This window comes from Eublepharis macularius, chromosome 8 (genome assembly GCF_028583425.1).
Source record: "Eublepharis macularius isolate TG4126 chromosome 8, MPM_Emac_v1.0, whole genome shotgun sequence".
NCBI lineage: Eukaryota > Metazoa > Chordata > Lepidosauria > Squamata > Eublepharidae > Eublepharis > Eublepharis macularius.
Window position 1 is genome coordinate 2081373 of NC_072797.1, and position 26526 is coordinate 2107898.

General features: G+C 49.8%; 1 protein-coding gene and 1 pseudogene across 2 annotated transcripts in view; both read right to left on the reverse strand.

Annotated features, from left to right (window-relative positions):
• CNTFR (ciliary neurotrophic factor receptor) overlaps positions 1–26526 on the reverse strand; it is a 379352-nt gene that overhangs the window by 307663 nt on the left and 45163 nt on the right. The window lies entirely within an intron of this gene.
• On the reverse strand, positions 25101–25202 carry LOC129335233 (U2 spliceosomal RNA; annotated as a pseudogene).

Here is a 26526-nt window from a genome sequence, read left to right on the forward strand (position 1 = left end):
GTCCTCACTTAAGATACAGCCAACAGGAAGTTGCATCAACCTTGACAACAAGACACAACCTCACGGTGTAGTAAAACAAGACTCAGGCAAAATCATAGCCGCGCCTTTCCATTTGCTTTGCCCTCCACAAAAAAGCTTGCTGGAATTCATTGCTCGGGCATGCTTTCAGAAAGCAGGGGGCAAAGGGGCCTGCCTCTCCTGTTCTGGAAGCCCTTCCAAAGAACCAGCCCCACAACACAGAACGGCCGCTGCCAAACGAGGCAACCTAAGGGCAGGCGCTGTGAGGGAAGTGATCACCCGAGGACCACGGCGGGCCCGTCGGTCATGCTGCTCCCCCACTCTTCCTCCCCCACCCATGGAGGGGTCCCTGGGGGTCTGGCACGGACTGGCTCCAGACACACTGAGCTGCACAACTGAAATATGCAGAGATTATATTATCAAAAGTGACAACTGTACGGCACAGAGTCTAGTGTGCGTGCCTGGAGATATCCGCACATTCCAGATTCAATATTGGAAGTTGAAGGAAGACTAAAAGCTCTGCAAAACCAAGGCCCGGAATCTGCCCCAATCCACACGTCCCCATGTCTTGGCAGAGGGGGCTGGAGCAGCTCCCCCCTCCCCCCCTGCCAATGCCCAGAGGGGGCCCATTCACACTCCACTTGTGCCAGGTCTGGACCTCCTGCTGCAAACGAGGCCTCTCTTCTCCCGGCCCTCCACGCACCTTCCCTGCCCAGTGGCTTCCAACGTCTTCTGAAGGGGCTCTAAGCCACTGTCCGGCTTTCACCAACCAAAAGCGTCAGGCGGAGAGAAAAGGATTTCTGCCTGGCTGGGTTTTGCCTCCCAGCAGCCCCCTCCAGGCCTTTGTCTCATCTGAGAGTCAGCTAGATTCTGGCCTCGCTATGTGCCCTTCCAACTGGATGAGGAAGCAAGTGTCATGCTCCAGCAACTGTTGGATCCAGGGCTGGTTCACTGCCAGACCTTCAGAAGCAAGATCTGAGCAGCCCTGGGCATTTATTACAGATGCACAGCACCTATGCAAAGAGGTGAGCTTTATGGGGTGCCCCACCATGGCTGTTTCTATGCTGCAAAGAAAGGAGGCAACTTTGAACAACATTGTGGCTTCCTGGAGGGTTAGATACAACTCCTCAACAACTGCACCTCCAAGGCTGCTCTTATAGAACTGTTACTCTGCAAGAGCCTTAGAGGCAGACGTTTGTGTGTGTGATGTGCTGTCAAGTCGCCTCTGACCTATGGTGGTGACCCTATGAAGGAAAGACCTCCAAAACAACCTATCATTAACGGCAGAAGTTTACTTTATACAAATCTCCCTAGAAAAGGCAGCTTTAACTCTCAAAAGCTCATAAATCAGGAGGGTCTTTAAGGTGCCACTGGACCCGATCTTGCTTTCCACATAGAAGGTTTCCTTGATCCCATGGGAAGGAAGGGATTGCAGCTTAGGCAGGACCTGAGCCCAGGAATCTGTGACTAAAAACTGCCCCCTCTCTCAGCTAACACTGTAGAACATCTCTATTTTAAAAGTCTGTCAAATATAGCTCTCTTTAAGCAGAGATCCAGAGGTGTTAGCTGTGTTAGTCTGTAGTCGCAAAATAGTAAAGAGTCCAGTAGCACCTTTAAGACTAACCAACTTTATAGTAGCATAAACTTTCAAGAACCACAGCTCTCTTTGTCGAAGAGACGCTGTGGTTCTCGAAAGCTTATGCTACAATAAAGTTGTTTAGTCTTAAAGGTGCTACTGGACTCTTTACTTTGTAAGCATGCCAATGAACTCTGGTGCGGATGCCCTTGTCGGACCTGATTTCACAGGGTGAAGAGGCAGCACAGCCAAAAATGGCCAGAAAGTCTGGGAACGTCCCGCCTTGGCCACCCACAGTTTATGACAGAGCCAACTGAAAATGTACCTCTTTGCTTCTTCTGTCTGCCCCCCAGGAAGAACAGGGTGGGGGGCTCTCTGCATAGGGGAGGCATTTATTTATTTATTTATAGTCCGCCAGTGGGGGTCAGGGGGGGACAAGTAACAGGCATGCATTGGAGAGTCTTACCAGGCTGAGATTTCTCCTTGCTAAGACAAACCTGAGCAACTTTCCACTTTTCTGCCCTTTTCATACAACTCCAGTCCGGGCGTTCCTTTAGCTTCCTAGTAAACAGACCTGCATGGAGCTGCCAAGCCTCTAAATTCTCTGGGGGCACTAAGTATGGGCCTTTCCAGCCTCCTAGTTCATCACTGCCAAATCCTGGGTGTGGGGGGCTCCTTGGCGCTTGAGGACGCACGGCAGGAGTCAGACAGATGAGTTATCTAGCCCGGAGACAGGGAACGCAGCCTCTTCGCAGATACAGATATACTGAAGGAAGGGGGAGAGAAGAGCTTCTCTAATGCCCAACCAGACGGTTGCAAAGGAGGCTTTCGTTCAGTGAGCGGAGTGGCAGAGGGAGCGAAATTGTCTTTTGAAATCTTGTATCAGTATTCACATTACAGAGGCTCCTTCCAGCAATTTCAACGTATTAATAATAAATGCTACATAATTACAGCCGAGCGCCTCGCTGCCTCCTCCTCTTCCCTCTCTGTCAATGTCTGCTTACATCCGAGCGGCCTGAGCGCCAAGTGCCCCCCTCCCACAGCACCAAATAGCGGAGGCGGGGATCCCACACTACGCCCTCGATGCTGGCTGCCCAGGCCCATTAAGGCTGGAAGCCACGTGCACCGGGACAGCATTTCTGGGGCTACCCCAGCAGAAGAGAGCTTAAGCGGGCTCCTGGCTCAGGTTCCCAACCATGCAGCACCTTCTCTGAAGCTGGATGGGAGCAGCCTCCAGATTTCAGCACAAAGAACTACAGTTCCCATGAGGCCTTCGGGGCTTGTACTGCTCCCAAACTCATGATGGCCTGCAGTAGAAGAGCAAGATTCATCCAGCAGCTCCTTAAAGACCAACAAGATTTCCAGGGAATGAGCTTTTACTCTGACTCTCAAAAGCTCATACCCTGGAAATCTCGTTGGTCTTTAAGGTGCTACTGGACCGGAATCTTGCTCCCAAACTCCTTTCTCATGGAAAACTGTTCAGCCCTGTAATTCCCTTGCCTTGCTCTACGAACTGTACACCTCGATCCGAGATTACCTTGGAAGGAAACAAATGCAGTCTGACTATGTGTCTCATGAAAAGGCTGACCAGTTTCTTAGCTGTAGGAATAGTGGGGCATGGAATAAAGTGGGCCACTCTTGCTGGCTCTTGGCAACGATACTACCTGAAGGCAAGAGGGCACCTTCTGGATCAGATCACTGGCCCGCCCACCCAGTCCGGCACCCCGCCTCTGAGACCAGCCAGTCAGAAGCCACAAGGCGGCCCACCAGCAAAGCCAGAGAGCAACAGCCCTCACCTAACGACCACAGAACCGGGAGGCGGATGGACTGGGCCACGCTGGCTAATGGCCAGCAACAGACCTCGCCCCTTAATAATTTGGTCCTCTCCCTTTTTAACTCCATCTAAGCCGTCACCACCTATTGAAGCTGTGAGTACCACAACTCCTGTCATCCAGTGTGCGGAGCATGACTTCTTTGGGGCCTGTCTCAAATCTACCGCTAGTTTCACGGTGGTGTGACCGAGTGCTGGTATGATGAGAGAGGAATTACTCTTGATATGCCCCAGGTATCATTCTGTAGATCTCTCTCAGGTCACCTGCCAGCCGCTAAGCACGCTGAACGCCCAAAAGGCATGAAAGACGAGCACAGCCCTGCTCCCTGTGCAGGTACGGATGTCCGCTCTCAGGGTTTTGCCTTCCCAGGGTCTGCAGAGGAACAAGTCAAATCTCAGGGCAAGGGGTCAGAACAAGGGGGCATACTCGCCCACCCTACCCAAGGCTCCGTTGCCAGCTCTCCGTCTCCAGTCTCTTTAAGTCACTCCCTCTTCCTTGCCACTTTAGCACTCCACCAGAACTCTGGAGAAAGCCGCAATCCTCTATACTTCCCATCTGTGAAACTCAAGGCGGCATCACCGAGGTTCCTTGGAGGTCTCCCATCCGTGCGCTGACCACAGTGGGACCTCCTTCCCTTCAGCGAGCTGGCCGTCTCATGGACCCTCTTACCACAGCGCACAAGGACCACGGATGCTCGATTCACAGTCGAGACTGAGATGGGGTCTATGAAGAACAAGAGCTTTAGGGTCCAGAGGGAGCTTCGAGGCCGACGATGTTTTGCTGGGCCCTTGGCTGAGGATCAGCGGGTGCCCCCCCCTCTTCCACCCCAGATAACCACTTTCTCTGGGACTGCCTTTGGCCACATGTATGCCCATATACAGACTCCCAGCTGTCTATTTAGGTAGCCTATGGATAAGGCATCTGGACTCTTTTAATGATTATTGCTGATTTTGTAGTTTTATGATTAATGTATTGTATTTGATGGATGTTGTGAGCCGCCCTGAGCCCATTTGTGGGGAGGGCGGGGTATAAAGCAAATCAAATCAAATCAATCAACATATGGAATTGTTTTTGTATCTTTGTGATATTTGTATATTTGACTGTTTCAAGATGGATTAACCCGGTTCTAAATAAAAGTCTTAAAAGACAAAATCAAACGATTTTCGATTGGATAAATGGTTTTCACTTGTCCCCTGGAATAAACCACCTTCTGATTTCTCTCCAGTCAAAAGGCTCTCGGCCTGTAAGAAAGGCTGAAGAAGAGGACAGCCATTTGGGAAGAAGGGAGCTCTGACTCTCGTTCGCTCACACCCTGAAAATCTTGTGGGGCTCTAAGCTGCCCCTGGACTTGCTCTTCCACTGCAGACCAACACAGCTGCTTCCCTGAAACTATATTCATAGAAGGTGCCACTGAAGGCATGACTTAAACAGATGATAAAACTGACTGACGCTGTCCCTCCGCAGTGACGCACCCTGGCTTGCAGTTCATTTAGCAATTTCCCAGTCACCCACCAGACCCAGCCACCATTCCAGAATGGATGTGCCAGATCTTTGTAGCTGTATGCGTCACATGACAGCCCCCCCCCCCGTACTCCTTTTGGTGTTCAGGCGACCAAAACCCAACTTGCACTTGGATCTAATTCTGCCTCTCGGTGGCTCTCTAAGAACCAGCAGTGATCACAGGTTCCTTCGTCTCCACAAGTCTATTTCAGAAGCAGCCTTGTGCCTTCCCCCATCTGGCTTCCGCACCTTCTGCCAACCAGCACATGCTCTTTAGCAGCACCTCTCAGCATCTCTAACAGCTGGAACAAGCACCACATTTTAAGAGAATCACATTTGGTGCACTGTAATTCAGAAACTTTCCATACTGAGTTTTAGCAAAAACCATGTAACTTTTTGCTTAAAATGCTGCTCTCGAGGTGCCGATCTTTCCTGCTTAAGGCAACCACAAGCAAGGGCTGAATACAAAGAGGCTGCGTGGCTGCAAACAGTCAAGGGGATAATTCCATATGGGTGGCTAAGAAGAGGCGCTGGATCAGTTGTTTTAAAGCGGGGAGCGGGCGACACGCACGTACCAGAATTGAGAATATGCGATAATCAACAGCCATAAGCGACAAAAGCAAAATTAAGAAGCCGCACTTTGACATACCGAAGAGTGACAACAGATTTGTGAACTACTTCTGCAAAACGTGATGATTCCGGGATGAATTTGCATTTTCTTAGAGTCATTAAAAATGTGTAGGGTTCAAATATAGAACATAAAGCAGGCCACCAAACCCATGACAAAAATCCCTTCTCTCAAGCCTTGAAAGAATTCAGAAATTGAGGAGAACATCTTCAAGAAGGGATGGGTAGGACAGCCTGAAGCCCTAGCGGAAAACCCTTTGGGGGAACGGCACAGGAATGGGAGGAGACCCTGGGGCACTCCCCCCCCCCCACTTCAACCCCTGACCTAACCGAGGGAGCCTGACAAGAGGCAGAGATCCAGAGGAGTTAGCCATGTTAGTCTGTAGTAGCAAAATAGTAAAGAGTCCAGTGGCACCTTTAAGACTATCCAACTTTATTGTAGCATAAGCTTTCGAGAGCCACAGCTCTCTTCATCACAGGCATCATCAGATGCATCTGATGAAGAGCGCTGTGGTTCTCGAAAGCTTATGCTACAATAAAGTTGCATCTGACGAAGAGAGCTGTGGCTCTCGAAAGCTTATGCTACAATAAAGTTGGTTCGTCTTAAAGGTGCCACTGGACTCTTTTACTATTTTGACAAGAGGCAGAGAATCCCTGTGCCTCTGGGGATTTGGAATTTGCAGGTCTGGTTCGGGTCACATCACCACCACAGGACCGACAGCAACCAGCTGGGCAGGTCCCTAGTAGTATGAAGAGGGGTTCAGAGGGCACAGGCAGGGGCTGGCCCAGAACCAGCAGCCCCTACACAACTGCTATAAAGGCTTCCTGTGAAGGCTTTCAAAAGATTCCTCTTCCACAGCAAGCAGGAGAAATCCCTTGCTGTGGAGTACTGTAGTGCAGTGAAAGGAGATGAGCAGGCCGGGCTTAACGGCTAGAACCCAAGAGCAGACTGCCTGCATCATTCAGTGGAGGGGGGCATATTGCATTACTACAGGAAAATTGTGGGGGGGGGGAAAGACCCTAAAAAGGCACAAAGGCTATCTGGAGTTTTTGCACACAGACAAGCTTCTGTGGTCCCCCCACTGCAGCTGCTGTTACAGCACAACAACAATGGTGCGTCGGCATGGCAGGTTTCCTTGCAGTTTCCATGCCCCACTCCCCCAGCAGTAGCCATCCTCTCCTCCCACACCGCTGTGCATTTGTCAGGTCTGCCGTTTTTTCCGCTTCAATTTGGCAATTGGATATCATTATAGTAGAACAATCCATGTATCAGATTCTCTGAATTCCCAAATAGTAAAAAGTCCCCGTGGCACCTTTAAGACTAACCGATTTTATTGTAGCATAAACTTTCGAGAACCACATCTCTCTGCAATCTGACAAAGAGAGCTGTGGCTCTCAAAAGCTTATGCTACAATAAATTCGGTTAGTCTTAAAGGTGCTATTGGACTCTACTATTTTGCAACTACAAACTAACATGGCTAACTCCTCTAGATCTGAATTCCCACCTTTCATTTTTTTAAAAAAGTAAGTCTCTAACCTCTTTTATTGTGGAACTGTAAGGGGGAAAGCAAATGTCCGCAACGAAAGGGACTAGAGACTTGCTGTTATGTTTAATGAAAGTTGGGAATTCAGAGCATATAATATACAGATTGCTACATAACATTATAACCACATAGCTTCTTAACAATACAATGGTATTCAATTCCTGATTTTTAAAACAGCTTCCCAGTAGCAGAGCGGAATGGCTGCTATGGAGAGAAGGGAAGAGACAATGGATGCCAAATAGGTAGGACTGCGAAAATCTGTATTTTCCCATCCATACAGCAGCCAGCCATGCTTTGCTGTAACCTTTCCCAAACCTTTGCAGGAAAGCAGAGTTGGGAAAGATCAGAGAAAGGCCAAGGAACGCTGTGAGGAAGCAGGGGAAGAGATCACTTCCCAACAGCATTGAACCCAGGGCAGATAACCCGTGCGGAAAAGGTCCTTGGAAGTGTGTGCGCCTGCAGAAGTTAAGCAGGCATTCCATTCAGTCAAGGGGGGGCTGGTTAGCACCACAGCAAGAACGTGAGCCCTGCAGAATCAGACCCAAGCCCTTCTGTTCCGGCATGCTATTTCCAAAGCTGAATGGTCAGGTGCTCCTTGGCAGCTCACGAGCAAGGCTTAAAGGCAAAAGCCCAATTCTGTCTTGCCATCAGCAAGTGGAATTCAGAGGTATACTGCCTCTGGACATAGAGGCTCCAATCAGAATGCATTTTTTAAACCACCAAAGTAATAGACATCACACCGAATTTTCTGGCAATAAATGGCTTAATCCTTACGTTGTATGAAGTACCACCTTCTTTGGTTTGCCCTGAATACACTGCTAGTCCATTTCATTGGGAAACCCAAGTTCTAGGGCTGAGAGCAATAAACATCTCTCTGCTCATCTGCACCGCCCCTAATTTTAGAGACACCTAATGATCCCTTCTGACCCTTTTTCCTAAACAGAAAAGTCCCAAGCGATTCAAGCTTTTCTTCCTACTCCCTGAAAGATGCCAGCTCAACAATATCCCTTTTGAGATGAAGCGACCGGAACAGAGCACACTACTCCAAAGGCACATTTGGCCTTTGGGCTGAGTGGCAGGATTAGAGAAGCCACCCTGTAAACGGTCCAGAGTTTAGTACAGAAGCCCACGAGCTATTTTAGAGGTCAGCACTCGAGAGATCACCCATTTGTACCCCTCCCTCACTTCCTTCCAATTAACAAATAATTTTTTAAAAATCCATTTCCTTGGAGCAGGACAGAAACCCAGAACAGAAACATATTCCCTGAGCCATGAAGATCACAGAAAGAGGTTACTTTGGTAAAATTCTAACCAGTACGTACAATCCTGGGTCCGCCTCTTGTCTTCCTTGGCTCCTCCCCAGATGTCAACCTTATCCAGTCTCTAGTCCGATTAGTGCTTTCTGATCCGCAGGTCCAATCTGCAAGCACCCCCGCTGCACATGACCTCTTCAGAAGGAACCAACTATCAAGCCAAACCCACTCGGACTAGCTCCTGTGATAGTCCAGAAGCACCACACCCTGAGGAACTCCTCCAGAAGGCATCGTTAGAGAGCCGTCCAGAAAAGTTACGTTTTCAGCACACACACACACCTTTGCCGCAACAGATCCGCAGGCAAAGAGGGCTGCGTAGGGTGGCAACGATATAATAGCCTTCGTTTACAGAGGAGACCGCTCTTCATTCACGCGCTTCAGACTGGCTCTCTCTTCTCCGGGCGCAGCTGCCCTTTTCCAAGTCCTCAATACCAACGAGCAACACACCAAAGAGAGTCTTGTTTGAAGATCCAGTACACGACCGAGCGCTGGCAGCTCCCCATGAAAATTAACTTGACTCATGCCCCTTATTATGGGCTCTGCAGACTGAAAGCCTCTCTTGAAAGGGAACAAACAAGCAATTTAGATACAAAGTCGAGAGCATGATGAGAGCAAAGAAGAAGAAGAAAAGCCAAAATGTGCACTGTGCGCATTATGCAAAGCAAAGAGATTCAAAAACCTCGCGTCTTTCACCTTTACTCTGCCCTCTAAAGCCTGGAACTCACCGATTCAGGGATCTGGGGGGGTCAAGGCTGCTAAATCTGACCTATAGTGCTGCGCAGTTGCTCTGTTATGACCACAATATAAAACACAAGTGGTTTGGGGAGAGGCTTCTTTACAAGAGAGCCAGTCCAGTGGGACTAACCCTCTCCTCTCACCCCGCAGGTGTCACATTTCCCATGCTCAAATTATAGGAATCATCCTAGTCCTCAAGAACCATTCAGGACATCCTTTTACTAAGCCACACCAAAATGACAGATCAGGGAAAGAGATTCTAACTTCTGCCAAACGCTTCATGAGGCTGAACCTTTAAAAGAAAACACACACCTAAGGGCTGGGGGGCGGGGGGGGGGAATAGGCCATGACCTCGCTCCTCTTTGGAGGGTCTTGCCAAGGTAAGCCCGGAGCGGGTTTGTCTCAGGCCACTTTGGCACTTGGTGATGAATGGGGGCAGCCTCCACTGATTGTGAACATAAAAACCAGCAGCTAATCAAATGTGTCCCTGACTCCAGAAGGGCCACAAAGGGACCCTTGAAAGGCTGAGAGCAAAGGAGAAACGTGGCGGTCCTTATAAATTAACGATACAGAGATTCATTTTATTTGATGGACAAGGAAGACAAATTGGGCAACATTGGATGGGAGACCTCCGAGGAAGACCAGGGTTGCAGAGGCAGGCAATGGCAAACCACCTGTTACGTCTCTTGCCATGAAAGCCCCACCGGGGCCACCATAAGTCAGCTATGACTTGAGAGCACTCTCCGCCTCCACCAAGAACAGGATCCGTCGCCTCACAACTGTTTCCCACGGAAACAGGGCTGACTTGACCAACAGATGCCAGGGGTGGCAGAATCCCCAGGGCTTCCCGGATCAATGGAAAGCCCTGCCCAGGAACCCAAGGAGCCCTCTTCTGTCAGGGGCCTATCCAGGTCAGACCCGTCTCCTCTGCCTCCCAGGCCCCCCTCAAGGTCTCAGGCAGGGATCTTTCTCAGCACCTACCACCGATAGTTTCACTGTCGGACATTGAACCGGGGATCTTCTGTGCACAGAGCACAGGCTTTGCCACGAGCCACAGTCCACGCCCCCCAAACTCCACCTGAAACCCAGGATCGAACGGGGGGGGGGCAATTCTTCCTTCAGCCCGCCCCCAATCTTCCCAATTGTCCTTATTCCACACGTGTAAGAAGACCAGCAGGCCCCTTCTTCATATGGGACAGGGTCAGTGGGCTGCAATGCGGAAAATCTGCAGGCAGGAAACAACGCCCCCCCCCCCAGCAAAACACGTTACTGGTAAGGGATTTCCACCTAAGGCAGCATGAGGGGGGCTCCTGATGAGAGAAATGGCAGGGCAGGCCCCTGACACAGACACCCCCCTGACACTTAATCACCTCCCCCTGCTATGAGCACCGCCTGTCTGTCGGGGCTTAAGGCAGGCACTCCCTCCACGTGGGAAGCAGCAAGAGCCATCAAGCGCGACCTGCACCCTGCGTGGTCCCAGAATCTCCTGCGATGCACAGTGGCGTCTATGTGCATTTCCTTCTGGAATCCAGAGCCACAGGCCTCATATGGCTTTCAGAAGGAGATCAGGAGTCTTAAGGGAGGCCAGACTGGCAGCCATGAGTCGTAATTGCCAAATGGAACTTCCACATTCAGGCGCAGCGTATCGGAAGATGGGGAGGCCCATCGCCTTCACAGCCCAAGCCCACTGGCCAGATTCCCAAGAGCATCTGGCTGGCCAGATATCTTTGTTACCAAGAAGAGGATTCTGGAGAAGACGCACAGGCTGGTTTCTGGAGGGGAGGGCTGTGGTGAGAGAGAGAGGAAGACTTCCAAGGGCCTCTCGGTGCAGAAATGAAGCCCTGGGAGTGCAGGGTGGGGGTGGGGGGGCAATGGACAGTGTGAAAGGAGCCGCCAAGGAGTGGGGCAGCGTGACAGCCCGCTGGGCCGACTGACCTGGAGGCAGGCAGAAAATTAGATTCAGCGTGACCTTTATTGTGACACAGGCTAATGGACTGGCACTAGCAGGCTCTCCCCCCCCCCTCACACACACACACACTCACATGCACAAAGAGAGAGCTAGAAAAAGAAAGGCAACAAGTGTCTGGGCTTGACAGGCATCAAGAAAAGACACAGAAAGGTCGGGGGAGGGAGCAGAAAGGGCAAACTCCCCCCCCCCCACAGAAGGTCCCAGCACAAGGCCCTCTGAAAGGGGCAGGGCCCCACCCCAGAACTGGGTAAAGAAGTCAAAAATATTCCAGTTTCATAAATTATTCTGCTTTACCACTCAGCCACTCAGCATTCCTAAACCTGTCCTCGGGAACTGAACTCAGGCAGTGTTGTCTAGTGGTTAAGTGCTGGAGCAGGAGTGGCAGACACAGGTTCAAATCCCCACGCAATAAAGAAGCTCACTGGCTGACCTTGCGCCTGTCACTCTAACTCTCAGGGCTGTTGTTATGACCAAATGGAGAAGGGCGGCAAACCAGAGCTGCTTCGACCCAAGAAGATTTTCTCTGCTCTGCTCCCCAATGGCAGCGCTGTTTGGTAAGCATCCACATGCGACTCCGGTCCTCCTTTCCTTGCCTTCTACGCTCCTTCCCAAACCTGCTCTGCTCTGACCCTTTGGGGAAGAATGCAGTTCAAGCACGTTGCTACGCAATCAGGACAGGAAGGTGCACCTTATCCTAGCCACAGCCTTTCCCTTGCCTCAACCCCCGCCCCATGGCTGTCCAGCAGATGCTCCGTTGCCACCACAAGCGCTTCTGCATTTACAACAGCAAGAGCTACAAGGAGCTACCAGCCATGCCATATAGAAGCAGCCCACGTGTGCTGGCTGGAGCTCCCTGGAGGAAGGTGGGTGGCAAAATGCACCCAACAAGTTTCAAATCCTCTGCATGTAAAGGATGCACTCAAACTCTGAGCTTGGACTTCATGCAACTAAAATCCGGCCAAGCTCTCAACAGAGCAAAGTGCAACAAATGGACCATCCACTGAAAAGGGGACAACTTCAGACGCAGCAAACCGGCCTTTGCAAAGGTGTGTGCATTATCCAGCTCCGTTCCCCAGGTCACAACGGTCGGCTCTTAAGCGCCCGATGGGGGAGTCACTCATGAGGCACCACCAGGTGAGCCAATATTGTTGCAGGATGGGAAAGGAGACAGGACGGGGTGTTTCCGAGCCTAAGCCCCAAATCTGAGAATTTTGCTCCTTGAACAAGCATGTTATTGATAGCTGAGTGCAAATAATGCAGTGAAGTTACGCTGTGCTGATTAAAGAGGCAAAAAAGTTTATTTAAGAAATACATACTTGAGAGTAAAGAGGAGAGATTCCTTGCTATCTGACTACATCTTGCAGAGAGAGAGAGAAGTGTGGCAGGAGAGAGAAGAAGCAGGATATTGCCCTGTTTTAGCCCAATAGGAGACAAGACAAGGAAATGACCCCCAGGAAACAAGAGAGGTGCTGCTCTCACTGTCCCAACTAAGTGACCCTTGCTGCCCCCTGCGTGGTAGGCTCTTCTTCCCTTCTGGCTGCTGCAGTACACCAGACATTGCTATTTCCAACAGTCATCAGTAAGGAAACAGCGTCCAAGTTAATCAGAACAGACAAACTCTGTTAGTCGCTTTGCTTTGCTGACAGCAGAGAGCCAAGCTGGTCTATTTAGGACACACCATATAGATATGTCACACCATTCCCTTTGCCCTTGAGCCCTTATGGACAGCTAGGGGCAAAGTTCCCCCTCCACACAAAATCTGGCACACTTTGGGATGCAACCAAAAAGCATTAGACACCCACCCAAGGGACACAGCCAGGAACAAAAGCTCGCCAATCCTCCCTTCCCGGGGGAGGGGGAGGAGGAGCATCCAGCCCCGAACCATGTTCTGAAGGGGGTGTGATGGATGCCCCCCTCGCCTACCTGACACAGAACACATTTCCCCCACTGGACGCCGTGGGAATGTCCCCAGGCAAAGGAAGGCCCCACTGGACCCCTGACCGGCCATCAACTCAGCAGCACACCGCAAAAGAATAAAACAGAAGAGGAGGAGGAGGAGGAGGGGGGGAGACGGCTGGCTCTGCCAAGAGGCAAGCTGGAGCCTCCAGCCTCATCCATCCCGGCGGCGCATGAGGCTTAATTTCACTTAATGGGTTTGTCACCCCTTGGCAGCACTCAGAAAAATGCTGCCTGGACCAGGCGCCTGCTTCTTTTTCCGAGTTCTTCTCCCTCCACAAGGACTCGTGCATCACGGCACCAAGTACCAGGGCAAGAATCTCCCGATGTGTTTGCCAACTACAAACTATGAACGGGCACAGGCTGAAACTTAGACTTACAACTGCCACGCAAAGAATTTCCAGGCAGGAGACCACCTTTGCTAAAACAAGCAAACGACTTGTCTAAAACACCAGTCCCGACTTGAGTTTCGGCAAGACCAACAAAACTAGGCCTTGAAATTCTAGGACTGGAGATCCTCAAGTGTCTCAGCTCTGAAATCTAACAGCGGGGAGGGGGGATAATAGGAAGGGGCTGTGAACTTCTCCTTGCCCCACTTCCCTGACCGAACCCTCCCAAGCTGGGTCCGTTTAAGGTACTTTGTTGGCCCGAACAAGGAATACTTGGACGGCACAATCCCACGTGGGGCTCCTCCCAATATCTCTCCCACCTATTTTTTCAGGGGGGAGGCATGCCAAGATATCCAGCCACAAAACTCCAGTGTCTTGGGCACAAGGGAACAACTTGACACACCTATGGCAAACTGCGGGGAGGGGGCTGGGTAATCCACAGTGCGCAAGAAGACGTCTAGAAAGACGCTGGCCGAAAACTCGTGCTGCATTTGAGAGAGCATCCTGCAGAGCCCACCGGAAGACCTGCGAAGCAGCAGTAAGAGCGGCCAAGAAAGGTTACTTCTCTGCAACCACGGCATCTTGCTAGTTCACGACCATCCAAATCGTTTAAGGGATCGTGACAACCTTCTGACTCCTAAATCTGAACCTTTATAGGCTCAAGAACAAAGAATCAGCAATTAACACCTTCACAAAGTTTTTTGGCCAATAAAACAGCAACAACATGCTGTGAACCGGGCCTTCTGCAGGTGCACTCCACAAATGGGAGAAATCAGAAGCTGCCCATATTCATGCATTCTCCGCAGGGGCCCCCACCTTGTGGAATGACCTGCCTGAAGAGGTCAGGGAAGCCCCCTCTCTCTTGGCCTTCCAAAACTGAATTATTGAGGAGAGCTTTCTACTCAGGCAACAGGTAAGGAAACGGTTCAGAGAAATCCCCTGGTAAAGGGACAGGGACTGTCGCTTATACTACTGGGAACTGCCTGCTGATGCAGATAGGCTCCACATTAATATGTCACATCAAATTTCTTAGGTTTTACTTTAGCAAAACTTCAGCTCTGTATTCGTGCATTTCATATCCTATTATACTGTTTATCAAATGTCCAACTGTTGATTGTATTGAATCAACCTGCCTTGAGTCTCAGTGAGAAATAACATAAATATAAACAAGTATATACATAAAAATCAGTAATACCCTTGATAGACCAGAGGTTTGACTCAGCAGAAGGCAGCTTCAGGTACTCAGTTGTAAAGGGTGAAGGAGAGAATTTCTCTCAAGCAAGTGGGGCAGAATGCCCAGTTTAATAACCATTAACAAAAGACCTGTTTATCCCCTAGTTTGCGTGCTTCCATCCAACCCTGCCTTTTTCTGATCAGTACTGCCTTCACTGTGGTCTCCGTTTTCAGGCCAAATCCCTAAATACTTAGAAACAACTCCGTTTCCTTGAAAGACTTTTGCCCTTTTGGCAAGTAAAGAGCTCCAACTGGATAAAATCTGCTGGCAAATACCCAGATATTCTAGGCGATCCAAAATTTGCAAGCTGCAGAGGAGATGACTGAGTGAGAAAACCAAAGCCATCCAAGCTTAAAGCATTCTGAGGCACCAGAAATGCTTTGTCTTTCAACATCGGGTTCGAAATATGAACTGGATCGATGCCACCAGCTTCATTCCTGTCCTTGGGCTTAGCAAAGATGGCAGCCAAGAACAACCGTCTTGTTACTTGCAAGCTACAGAGCTACACTGGGTTGCACAAGTTGTCTTTCCCTCCCTTCCAAGCCCATGCTGGTCTCCCAGTTGCTCTTTGTGAGCCAGAAGCACCCCCGGCTGCCTGGATGAGCCCCCCCCCCCGCCCGCCCTCTTGCCTTTCAAGCCCCGAGTCCCCATTTGATTGAAGTCACCAGCAAGGCAGAGCTGAAAGATCCCTGCCTGGGCCTTGCCTCCTTGGTGGGAGTTTTTCCACATCACAAAGCCACTGGACAATTCATCTCGACTGGCGGCCTTTCATCCTGAGAGGCCCGGAGGGGGCGGGTCAGGACTGAGGCTTTTGAACAGAGTTGGGGGGAGAGACGAGTGTCAGTCAAGACTGAATGGAAGTGGGCAGAGCAATAGAAAAGGGGTGGAAGGCAAGGCGAGGTTGGGAAGCTCCAACAGAGCTGAGATTCTGGAGCATCCAGTCACCAGAACAAAAAGACACCAGCCAGCTTCTGGGCCTCGTGGGTGAACAGGAAAGCTTGAAATACTTTGAAATATTTTCTGGCGCTTCCAATAACCCTTTTAAAGTCTTAACTGGAGGGGCTGCCTGGAACGTGCAACACAACCCATGCAATAATACCGTTATTCGGACCAACCTCAAACATGAAACCCGGAAGTCCACCTTCTTGGTACTACATCTTGTTAGGGGATTATAAAGCAGGCCAAGCAACTTCTGATTTCAAAGTTTTTGGCTGTAAGCAGCTCAGCTTGAAGAAGCATTCCTTTAAAAACCGTCTTCTAGCATGTGATGCCCCCAGATAGATAAAACGAAGATACGCGAAACTCTCAATCACCATTTCTCAGTCTGTGACACCAGCATGGAAGCGCAGAATTTGATCTACTAAAATTACTCTGAGCGCAAACCACTAGGAATCTTAATTTATATCCGTTTGCAAATAGGTTTTCTATAACATCTGCGCTCCCTATATTAAACAAACTTAAGTGCATTTCACCTGCTGGTGGAGCAAAGCTGGCAAAGGAGCTTGGCAAACGCCCCCAACAGAGCTGCCCCGTTAAGGAAGCCCAACAGAAACAAGACGAGCACCAGAGCACGACCACCGCCCCAGCCCGTGTCCTACTTCCGAGGAAGTGCCAGAGAGGCCTTTCCCCAGCGCAGTACACACAGCAAGTACTGAGCGCGCTCAGAAAGCTACAGAGAAGAAACTCACCGGGGGAGATGAAAGAGGGGAGTCGGCATTCTTGCCACAAAGCCATGTGCCATCTGGCCAGGAGCGGCCAGCGAGGAGAAACGGACACAGCCCACACACCTCCTGGGTACAGGCACCAGTGCCCCCTCCCCACTGCATTGTATCTACAGAGCATGTTCTGAGGGGCGGGGAGGAGAAAAATTGCCCTCCTAAAGCAGATGACAGATGAGGGACTTCACTGCATGCCACTTTGTCTGATCTTCGCCCACTACGTGTTCTTTCCTGGCTGTTCTCCTGTGCATTTTAAAGGCAAACTAATACCAGGGGCTGAGCCGAAGGGCGGTAACACAAGGGCTCCTAGCCCGGGCCCAATGGGTGAAAGAAGGTCCTCCACCATAGGAGAGGGAGAGATGCACCATAGGAGAGGGAGAGATGCACCAGTTACTCATCAAGAGACCATGCATACCTGCCCCAGAAGTACCACCTATGAGACAACGCGAACATCAATACACGGCGCCTGCTGCCCTAGACTTGCACGGTTGTACGTTATCCCTTGTATGTTGAATCTGAGGTATTTGTGGCATCTCTTTGCAGTTCTGGGGCAATCTCTGTCTTGAGCAGGAACATACTATTGGCTTTGGTAAAGGGACAGGGACTCTAGACTATACTACAGCATACTGACTGTTGTTGTCGATATGTTCTTACTGGGTAGTTTCCGCATGTTTTAAATTGTCATTTTCAAATTGCTCATGTTTGATTTCAAAAATGTTTCATCTCTGCAATCTTGTATTACAATTCATGTTTCTATGTTTCTCTATTTGAATTTATGCTTCTTTTCAAATTTCTGTAACGCGTACTTTTTTGTATTGTTTATTCAATGTGCCAGCTGCTGCTCCTGTTGGCTTATACTACGTAACCCACCTCGGGTCTCAGTGAGAAACGCGGACTATAAATTAAACAAACAAGCAAGCAAATCTCTATAAATACCCAGCCATTTAAGTGCTCCGGAGAGGCAGCGGGCAGGCAGAACAAGTTTCCTCTCCTCTAATTTTAGAGGACAATGAATGCAAAATCTTGAGAAGTCCAGTAATTTCCCTGATGCCGAAGTATTTCAATGCAGCAAAGCAGGTAGGTAGAGTTTATTGTCTACGGCCAAAGGCCATTACAATCCAGACACATAAAACTGTCTAACATACATAAGAGAATCATATATACAAATCAGCGATTAAACGTACGTACAGCAAGCTCACGGGCATCTCAGCAGGTCGTCTGCTCCAGCAATAATGCGCCTCTCCGGAGAACTTCCCAGGAAGGAAAATGCCACATGGACTCAAGCAAGCGTTGCCTCGATCTCAGCCTTGCTGATAGGGTTGCCAACTCCATGTTGGGAAAGCCCTGGTTTGGGGGGTGGAGTCTATGAAGGACAAGTTTCAGGGAGGGGAGGAGACTCGGCAGAGCACAACGCCATAGAGTCCAAAATAGCCATTTTCTCCAGGGGAACTGATCTCTGTCATACCCGGAGATCGTAGGGTCCCACCTGGAGATTGGCAACCTACTTGCCACTCAAAACCACTGGGGCACTATTGCTCCTTATGATTAAAAACGCTGGACGAAAGGACTGGACTTCTCCGCATCTTGCCCTTAGAAGCCTTCCGTACATCGCTCCTATTTTAAAGGTAGTCAGTCCCCTGTGCAAGTCATTACTGACACATTGGGGGGGGGGACACACGTCCGAACACATTTTCTTGGCAGACTTTTTGTTACGGGGCGGTTTGCCGTTGCCTTCCCCAGTCATATACACTTTACCCCCAGGAAACTGGGTATTCATTTTACCGACCTCAGAAGGATAGAAGGCTGAGTCAACCTTGAGCCGGCTGCCTGAACCCGGCTTCCGCCAGGATCGAACTCCGGTCATGAGCAGAGCTTGGGCTGCAGTACTGCAGCTTACCACTCTGTGCCACGGGGCTATTAGAAGCCTTCTCCACACTGCTCCCGTTTTACAGGCAAGGAACTGAGGCCAGGGGAGGAAGAGGTCTGAGCCAGGGCAGGTTTTCCTCCCAGCCCCCCCCCCCCCAGCATTGACTGCATTTCAGCTCCTCAACATATCTTGGCCTCTCCTTCAGACAAGTTCAAAGGGGGAGACAGAGATGCCAGCAAGGCCCACTGAAGGCTGCAGGGCTTTTCCACCTTCCAAAGAAAACCAGGCTTCCCCCCTTGGCCCCCACCGCTCAAAGCCTGCCCCATATTCAAAGAGGAGGAAAAGGACAGACATTCCACTTCCCAAGGCGTCAAGAGAGCAATTCATCCCGGATTCTGCTCCTTTTGTGCAGCTCTGGCCCCTGGAATGTGAAGCCGATGGGCTGGGGCGGGAAGCCCTGCAGGCGGATCAAAGGGCCCATCTGCATAGCCCCCGCCTTTCCTCTCCCCCCTCCTCCTCCCGGCTCTGGCGCCTTCTTTGTCCTCCAACCTCCAAAGAGAGATTTGAAATTACACCTGCTGCCCATTGGAGGGAAAAGGGGGAGAACTGCCACAAAGCAGCCCCCCCCAAGGGCGGGTGAAGGGGTGAGGATTGATGCCCATTGTCTAGACAAGGGGGGGAACGTCCCTGATCGTTTGCAAGTTCAAGGAAGGTGTTCTTTCCCTTCCTCTCTTGACACTCACAGAAGTCACAGAGGAGAACTTCTATGGCCCAGGGGTGGGGTGGGGAGACAGCAAACAGATCACCTATGAAAAGAAGAAACGAAACCCCCCCACCCCAGACGTGCACAGGCCATTCTGCTCGCATAGCATGACATATCTCCAACTTGGACCAATTTTGTCTCATTCTAGCAGCAAGAAAGGCTTCTGGGGTATGACCCTGGGAAGCCGCGCAGGCATGGAGCAGAAGGCAAGGCAAGGAGGAAGGCATGCATCCTTCTCCCCTCGGTGGCTTCTCACTCACTCACCCCGCCCCTTGTGCCGAATATTAGATCCAAAGTGGGCTTCACGGTGCTATGGCCCCGTCTAGTGTGGCACTCCACGTGCTGCTTATCCTGGCACAAGAACCCATTCTCCTGCCTGCCACAACGTAGTGCAAGAGCCTTATCAGGCAGGAGCCTCACAGGTGTCTACCCAACGCCTCCCGCTCCCCGCCAAAATATCCTGCACTCTATAGCACGAGGTGGCACGTGGAAGTGTCTCGCGCAACGCAAAATGCAGAACCGGCTTGTCCGCATGACGCAATACGGACATGAACCATGCCAGTGTGGTACAGTGGTTAGAGCGTTAAACCAAACACAACCCAAAGTCTTGTTCAGCCATGAAACTCACTGGGCAGCCCTGAGTCAGTGTCAGCCTAGCCCACCTCACAAGATTGTTGTGAGGAAACATGGAGGCCTGGATCCCTTAGAAGGAGGGCGGGATAAAAAAAATGTAATAGATAAAACAGATATCTTCAAGAGTCCAGAAGATTGTCCAAGGGTTGTTGTTTTTTTTAACGCAGATTGTTGAGCAGCCAAGTCACACCACACTGTATGAACACTAAGACCACATGGCGGATCTCAAGAGGTTGAGGGCAGAAAGCATCGCCTCCAGAAAACTCAAACAGTGTATGGCACAGCACAGTTGTGGCGTAGTTTGCATACCCTCCCGCCCCCGTAGTTTGCATACACCCCGCCCCCAAAATTCCCAGCCAGCTTGGAAAATGCAGTACAGTCAGAAGCAAAAGCCCGACCTGGAGAAATGGGGCTTTGCAAAACTGTTCACAGCAGGAAAGAAAGAAGGCCCTTGGAGAGCTCGCCCTCTTCCTTGCAACAGGGTCAGTGCAGTCTAAATCCTGCCACCCCCCCCCCCCGGTGGGTTCAAGTCCTGAGCAAGAACCACACCAGGAACATCTGGAGGACCCCCAAAGTCCGAGCCTGAGAATCTTCTGATGAGACAAGAGTTAATTGAAGAAACCAGGCAAGCAGTCCGTCGGGAGGAGCTTGTGGGTCCTTTCATGCTCATGGGTGCCTCTCTTTCTCCTCCCACCACCCCCGTCTAGGCCACAAACGGGCATAAGGGACGTTACCTATCAGAAGCAGCTTTGCCAAGGTCCCCTGGCCTTCTCTTCGGAGTAAGCCCCTCCAGAGGAGACTAGCCAGACTCAAAGCTCTTTCTTACAAGCCTTGCGTGCCCTCAAGCCATGGCTGGCATTTTCCAGCTGACTCCCCAAGGGGCATTAAGCGAGAAGCGTGGAGGAGATTAGCATCGAAATTAGGACATTCATTCTGCAAGCGAAGGGCATGATCTAAGGGGTGCAGCAGACAGTGACGGGGAAAGCTCTCCTGGGGGGGGGAGGAGGCCCCTCTCCCACTTGCCCTCCCTCCAGGTCCACCCCAAGAGGCCAGGGAGGCCGTGACACTGGGAGGCAAAGAGGGGAAGGCGCCCAGCCTAACCCTCCCAGAGGCAGCCTGGCTGTCAGGGAAAGGGAGAGAGGAAGATGCGCCCACCTCCCAGCACACTATTTAATTAGGATCTTTATTTAGAGAGGCACCCAGACAACAGAAAGCAGCCTGCCTCCTCGTTACAAATCGGGCATTAGTTGAGCGTGCAACCGGCGCATGTTCCCACTCCTGTATCCCGCCCTCTTCACTGTACAGAAATTACATGACACATTGCCACGGAACGGCAATGCGCCTCCCCCATCCAGCACAGCAGCAGCAGCTCCAGATGGCAGAACCCTTCCAGGGCATAAGACAGACCTTAGAATCGTAGGGTTGGAAGGGACCTCCAGGGTCATCTAGTCCAACCCCCTGCACAATGCAGGAAATTCACTGCTATCTCCTCCCCACACACACCCAGTGACCCCTGGCCCATGCCCAGAAGATGGAAAACAGCATCAGGATCCCCAACCAAACTGACTTGAGGAAAAGTGCTACCTGACCCTAAGGTGGCAATCGGCCTTACCCTGGGCATTTAAGAAGGACCACAAGAACTAAGCACTGATGCAGCCCTTCCTGCCCTCCGCCTCTTGATCTGCCCAGGTTCACAGAATCAGCATTGCTGTCAGACGGCCATCTAGCCTCTGCTGAAAAACCTCCAACCGAGGAGAGCCCACCACCTCCCGAGGAAGCCTGTTCCACTGAGGGACCGCTCGAACAGTCAGGAAGTTCTTCCTAATGTTTAGCCGAAAGCTCTTTTGATTTAATTTCAACCCGTTGGTTCTGGCCTGACCTTCTGGGGAAGCGGAAAAGAACTCCATGCCATATTCTATACTGCAGCCCTTCAAGTACTGGAAGATGGTTCTCTTCTTATCCCCTCTCAGTCGTCTCCTCTCCAGGTTTAACATTCCAAGCTCCTTCACCCTTTCCTCGGAGGACTTGGTCTCCAGACCCCTCACCACCTTCGTTGCCCTGCCACTGTGCTCGGGTACCTCCATCAGCCCATTCTGCCCACCCTCCACCCCCCGTCACGATCATGCAGTGAGAAAACACAAAGAGAAATCCAACCTCTCATGCAACAAATCCCTGGTGGAGATCTGAGCCCTGTTCCCCTCAGGCACGAACCAAATGCCAACAGGAACCGTCCCCCCCACCCCCACCCCCCCAGGGATATCACCTCAGCAATGCAGAGACCACCCTTCCTTGCTGCTCTCTAAAGAGCTCTCTCTTTCGATCACAGAAACACAGGGCTGGAGGGGACATCCAGGGTCATCTAGTCAACCCCCTGCACCACGCAGGAAATTCACAACTCCCCCCCCCCCCGCCAAATACTTTAGATCTCTGAAGATGTAATATTTCTGGACATTTTGAAGGCATTAGAGAGGGACTTCCCATTTTTAACTGAAATTTTGAGGGAAATTGAAATGTATGCAATTCTTACGTTCCTATCAAACCTAAGTAAAAGTGAAATAGGCTTGATAGGAAAGAATTGCCTATATTTCAATTTAACAACATAGAATGTGTAACTTAGCATATAAAATTGTACCATTTGGCATACTAAGGGAATTTAAAAGTATAGCTGTCTTGGGTCTCCTCCATAACTGCAAATACACACAACACTTGAAAAGGAGATGCAAATGGACGTGCCCGCCTGCCCCCCCCCCCGCTTTATTTCCTCCCCGTGTCTTATTTTTGGCCGTCTGAGAAGCAGGGAGGGAAAAAATGAAATCTGAAATTACAGAACAAGTTTTGTAGCGAACAAAACCAAGTGGGATTAGGTGCTCTATGGCCATTGAGGCTGGGAGGCGAGCCAGCCCAAGGGGGCACAAAAGGCTCCTCCCTTGCAGCTACATGTATGTTGATTTTAGAATTATTTTATTGTTTTTATTGATTTTAACTGTTGTTCACCACCCAGAGCCCCTGAGGATGGGCGGTTTATAATAATAAAGAATAAAGAATAAAGAATAAAGAATAAAGAAGACCCAAGGGAAGGGGTGGAATCTCCCTTCTCTGCCTGCAGCCCCAGTCCAATGCAACTGGATGCCCGTCCCTCTGCCTTCCTTAACTCTGCCCCTCGATGCTGTCCCCAGCTCCTGGGTCCCTCGCACAGCTGTGCTCAGACAAGGTCCTTTGCCATGATCCTTAACATGCACTCGGCTACCATTCACCCATGAAGACAACAAAAAGATCTGAACACCTTTGGCCAAGGTTAGCTGAGACTCAACCCAGAAGCCTTCTGGTCTGTACTGGGGCTCCTTGGAGCAAGCCACCTCGTATGGTCAATCAACGGGTTTAATATCAAGCAGGTTAGGACTTTCTCTTATTAGAGGATTCTGGTTTCAGCAGACTTATCTTGGAATCCCCAACTTAGAATGGTGTTTAACAAAGCAAAACCTGTACAAATGCAATAAACAGGTTCCTCTAACATAAGGAGGGTAGTACATTCCCAGAGCTGGGCAGGCCTTTAACTTGAGAACAGTTCCCCCCGATTCTCTATGGTTCAGGTATTTGGATTAAAGTTGTATCTGACAATATTGATCAACCACTTATTCAGTTTCTAGGGAAATTGTTGAATGAACCCTGTTGTGTCTTAAATGTTGCATTGTGGGCAGAATTTGGCCAAACGGAAGCAAGAGTGCGGCTCTCTGGCCTCAAATTGAAAATAAAACTGTTCTTTGCTGAGGATGGCCTATCCGCTGCCTAGAAACAGGTACTTTCAAATCGGTTTGGATGAAAGCTTTGGATGAGAAATTATCATCAGTTGTATGGTGACTAGCCTTATTTCTGATATGGGCAAATCGAAAGCTTTCCCTTTAATTAAAAAGCACATTTTAGAAATGGACCATGGGAATTTAACATTGTCCTCTGCTATCGCTCCTCCAAAATCTTTACCCCCCTCCATAAGTATTATTTAACTATTCCATGTTATTGAAGGGATTTTTTATTGGCCAGATTGAATATTACACCCTCTATGGTTTTAGAAGGAAGATTTTTTAATATGCCTTCTGACAGAATCTGCCCTTACATTCTCTATATAGAAAAGAGTCCAGTAGCACCTTTAAGACTAACCAACTTTACTGTAGCATAAGCTTTCGAGAAACAAAGCTTATGCTACAGTAAAGTCGGTTAGTCTTAAAGGTGCTACTGGACTCTTTTCAATTTTGCCACTACAGACTAACACGGCTAACTCCTCTGGATCTAGTCTCAATATAATAATAATAATAATAATAATAATAATAATAATAATAATAATAATAATAATAATAATAATATGTCCTTACAGTCTCAATAGCATGCTTTGCAAACCGCTCTGAGTGGGTGTTAAGTTGTCCTGAAGGGCAGTATTATAAATCAAATGTTATTATCAATAGGACTGATACATCCTTACATGTCCGGCTTGAATGCCATTTGTATGAAAATATCAGAGACTACTATATTAAGCTACTTACGACTGATAGCTCACCCCGCTACACCTCAGAAACACTGTTTTATTTGTTGAAAGAGAGTGATCCTAAGACGACTTTGGTGGTAGCAAAATTTGTCTCTGTCTTTCTATCCCCTGCATCCAAAAAACGATGAAAAAGAACCTTCTCCTGCTCAAGATTTGTTAAAAGAGAATAAAGAGAAAGGAAAGGAGCAGGCCCCCTGAGAGAGCAGACTGGAGAAAGAGCACACGCTGAGATTTGCTTGATCTGGTAGTGCCAAGGTTGGCAGAAACATGTCACCGACTCTGCCCCTCAGGAGGAAATGCCTGAGAGACACAGGTGGGGCCAGGTAGGATGCAGAGCCCGCTAGTAGGGGGGCTCCGATCAGCTGTTCTGCTGAAGAAAAAGGGAGGAAGGGCTTCCTTTGACCAGCCCAAAAGGTTCTGTTGGGGATCACCACGGGGTGGATAAACGCTGTGTGAGACGGGGTTGCAATAAGGAGGAGACTGAGCGGGACTGAGTAGAAAAGCGGGCAGGATGCACCCCAGTGCCAGGTGCTCAGCGCAGCGACTGATCCTCTTGGTCCCAGCCCCCCACACAGGGACTGTGCTCTTCCCCCTGGAAGCTCACAAGAAGTTGCTAAACCCTACAACCGGACGTCAGTTCCTTTCTGGGCTTCAAATGTTTCCAAATCACACCCAAACCTCCGGCTGTGCTCCTGGGGCCCAAAGCCCCCCTGCCCATGATTTGCCTGTACTTCCTGCCTGGCCTAAAGCCACCTGCCTCTCTGGGCTGACCCTTCTGAGCTCCGTCCAGACATCCAGCCCCGGGAGAGTTTTGGCTGACCCTCTTTTCTCAAATTCTTATTTATCGTATTTGTTTATTTAAGATGTTTATAAGCCTGCCTGTCTCCTGACTGGGTAATCATAAAATATAATAGGGCCATATAAAATCACTTAATTAAAATGATAAGAACAGATACGATACTTGATCTTAGCCAAAAGGCTGAGAAGCGATCCAAGTTTATCCAATTGTATCCAACTTTCTTTTACTGAATTTTTTTTTTAAAAAAATGTTTAAAATCAAAACCACTTCATTAAAAAAATGAAACCATAAAGACACGTTTAAACCCATTCTTTTACATCCACCCTTCACACCTAAGGCTGCACCAACTGCTCTGCAGAACTGCAGTTTTACAATTTCATCAGAAAGCCCACGAGGTGGAGGCAGAAGCCCCCAGCCCACCCACCAGAGAAGGCTTTCTACAAGCACGCAGCAATGCTGTCGAACATGCCCAGGACAAAGGGGCCGCAGCCCCAAAAAGGAAAGCAGTCAGTCCCCCCTGGGAACACCCAGGGAGGGGCAGTCCTTCGGGTACGTGGGTCCCAGCAAGGTCATGGAGGGCTCGAAAGCTGAGCATCAGAACCTTCAACTGGGCCTGGAAATGGACTGCAAGCCAGTGAAGGGATCTCAGAAAAGGAGTAAAAGAGTTGAGCCAGAAGGGAACTGGCATTTTGCACTGCCTGAAATTCCTTGGTTGTCTTCAAGGGCAGAAATCTAGCCCCCAAAGTTCCTCACGCAGGGACCAGCGTAGCCAGCTAATTAGACACTGCCAGGAGAGCCTGATCTCGTCAGATCTCAGAAGCTAAGCAGGGTTGGCCTTGGTTAGGAATTGGATGGGAGACCTCCAACCAAAACCAGGCTTGCAGAGGCAGGCAATGGCAAACCACCTCTGTTAGTCTCTTGCCATGAAAACCCCACCAAGGGTCGCCATAAGTCAACTCTGACTTGAGGGCTAGATTTCATTTTCAAATAGGAAGCCAGACTTCTAATCAAACAATGCTGGACGGAAACTGGTTTTTCCAACTTGATGGTGTCCCTTTTGAGATGCAGAGACCAGCACAGTCTTTCCCAACTGGCCACAAGATAAAGACATCAAGATATTGGCCGTCCTTACCCTCGGACAGAGATGGCTGCAGCGACAGCCCCCGAGTGTTAACAAATGCACTGAATTACAGCTGCTGTCAGTCGATTTAACAATTTGTAGTTTTGTGTCACAGCACTAATCAATTGTATTTAAACTTGCACAGAAAACTGCAGTATTAGAGATACTAGAGGAAGATGAAATACCAAACTAATGAAGCCTACCCCTCACCATTATGGAGGCAACATCTTTGATGCAACAGGGAATAGAAAAATATTAATCACTGCAGATCCAAAATGGCTTAAAAATAGACATGAGGACATAATGCACAGCCCACCAAATAAAATTTGCCAGTAGAGATCGAGATTGGCTCCCACCAATCAATTAATTACCCAGTTAAAGCTTGCATCCCTACTA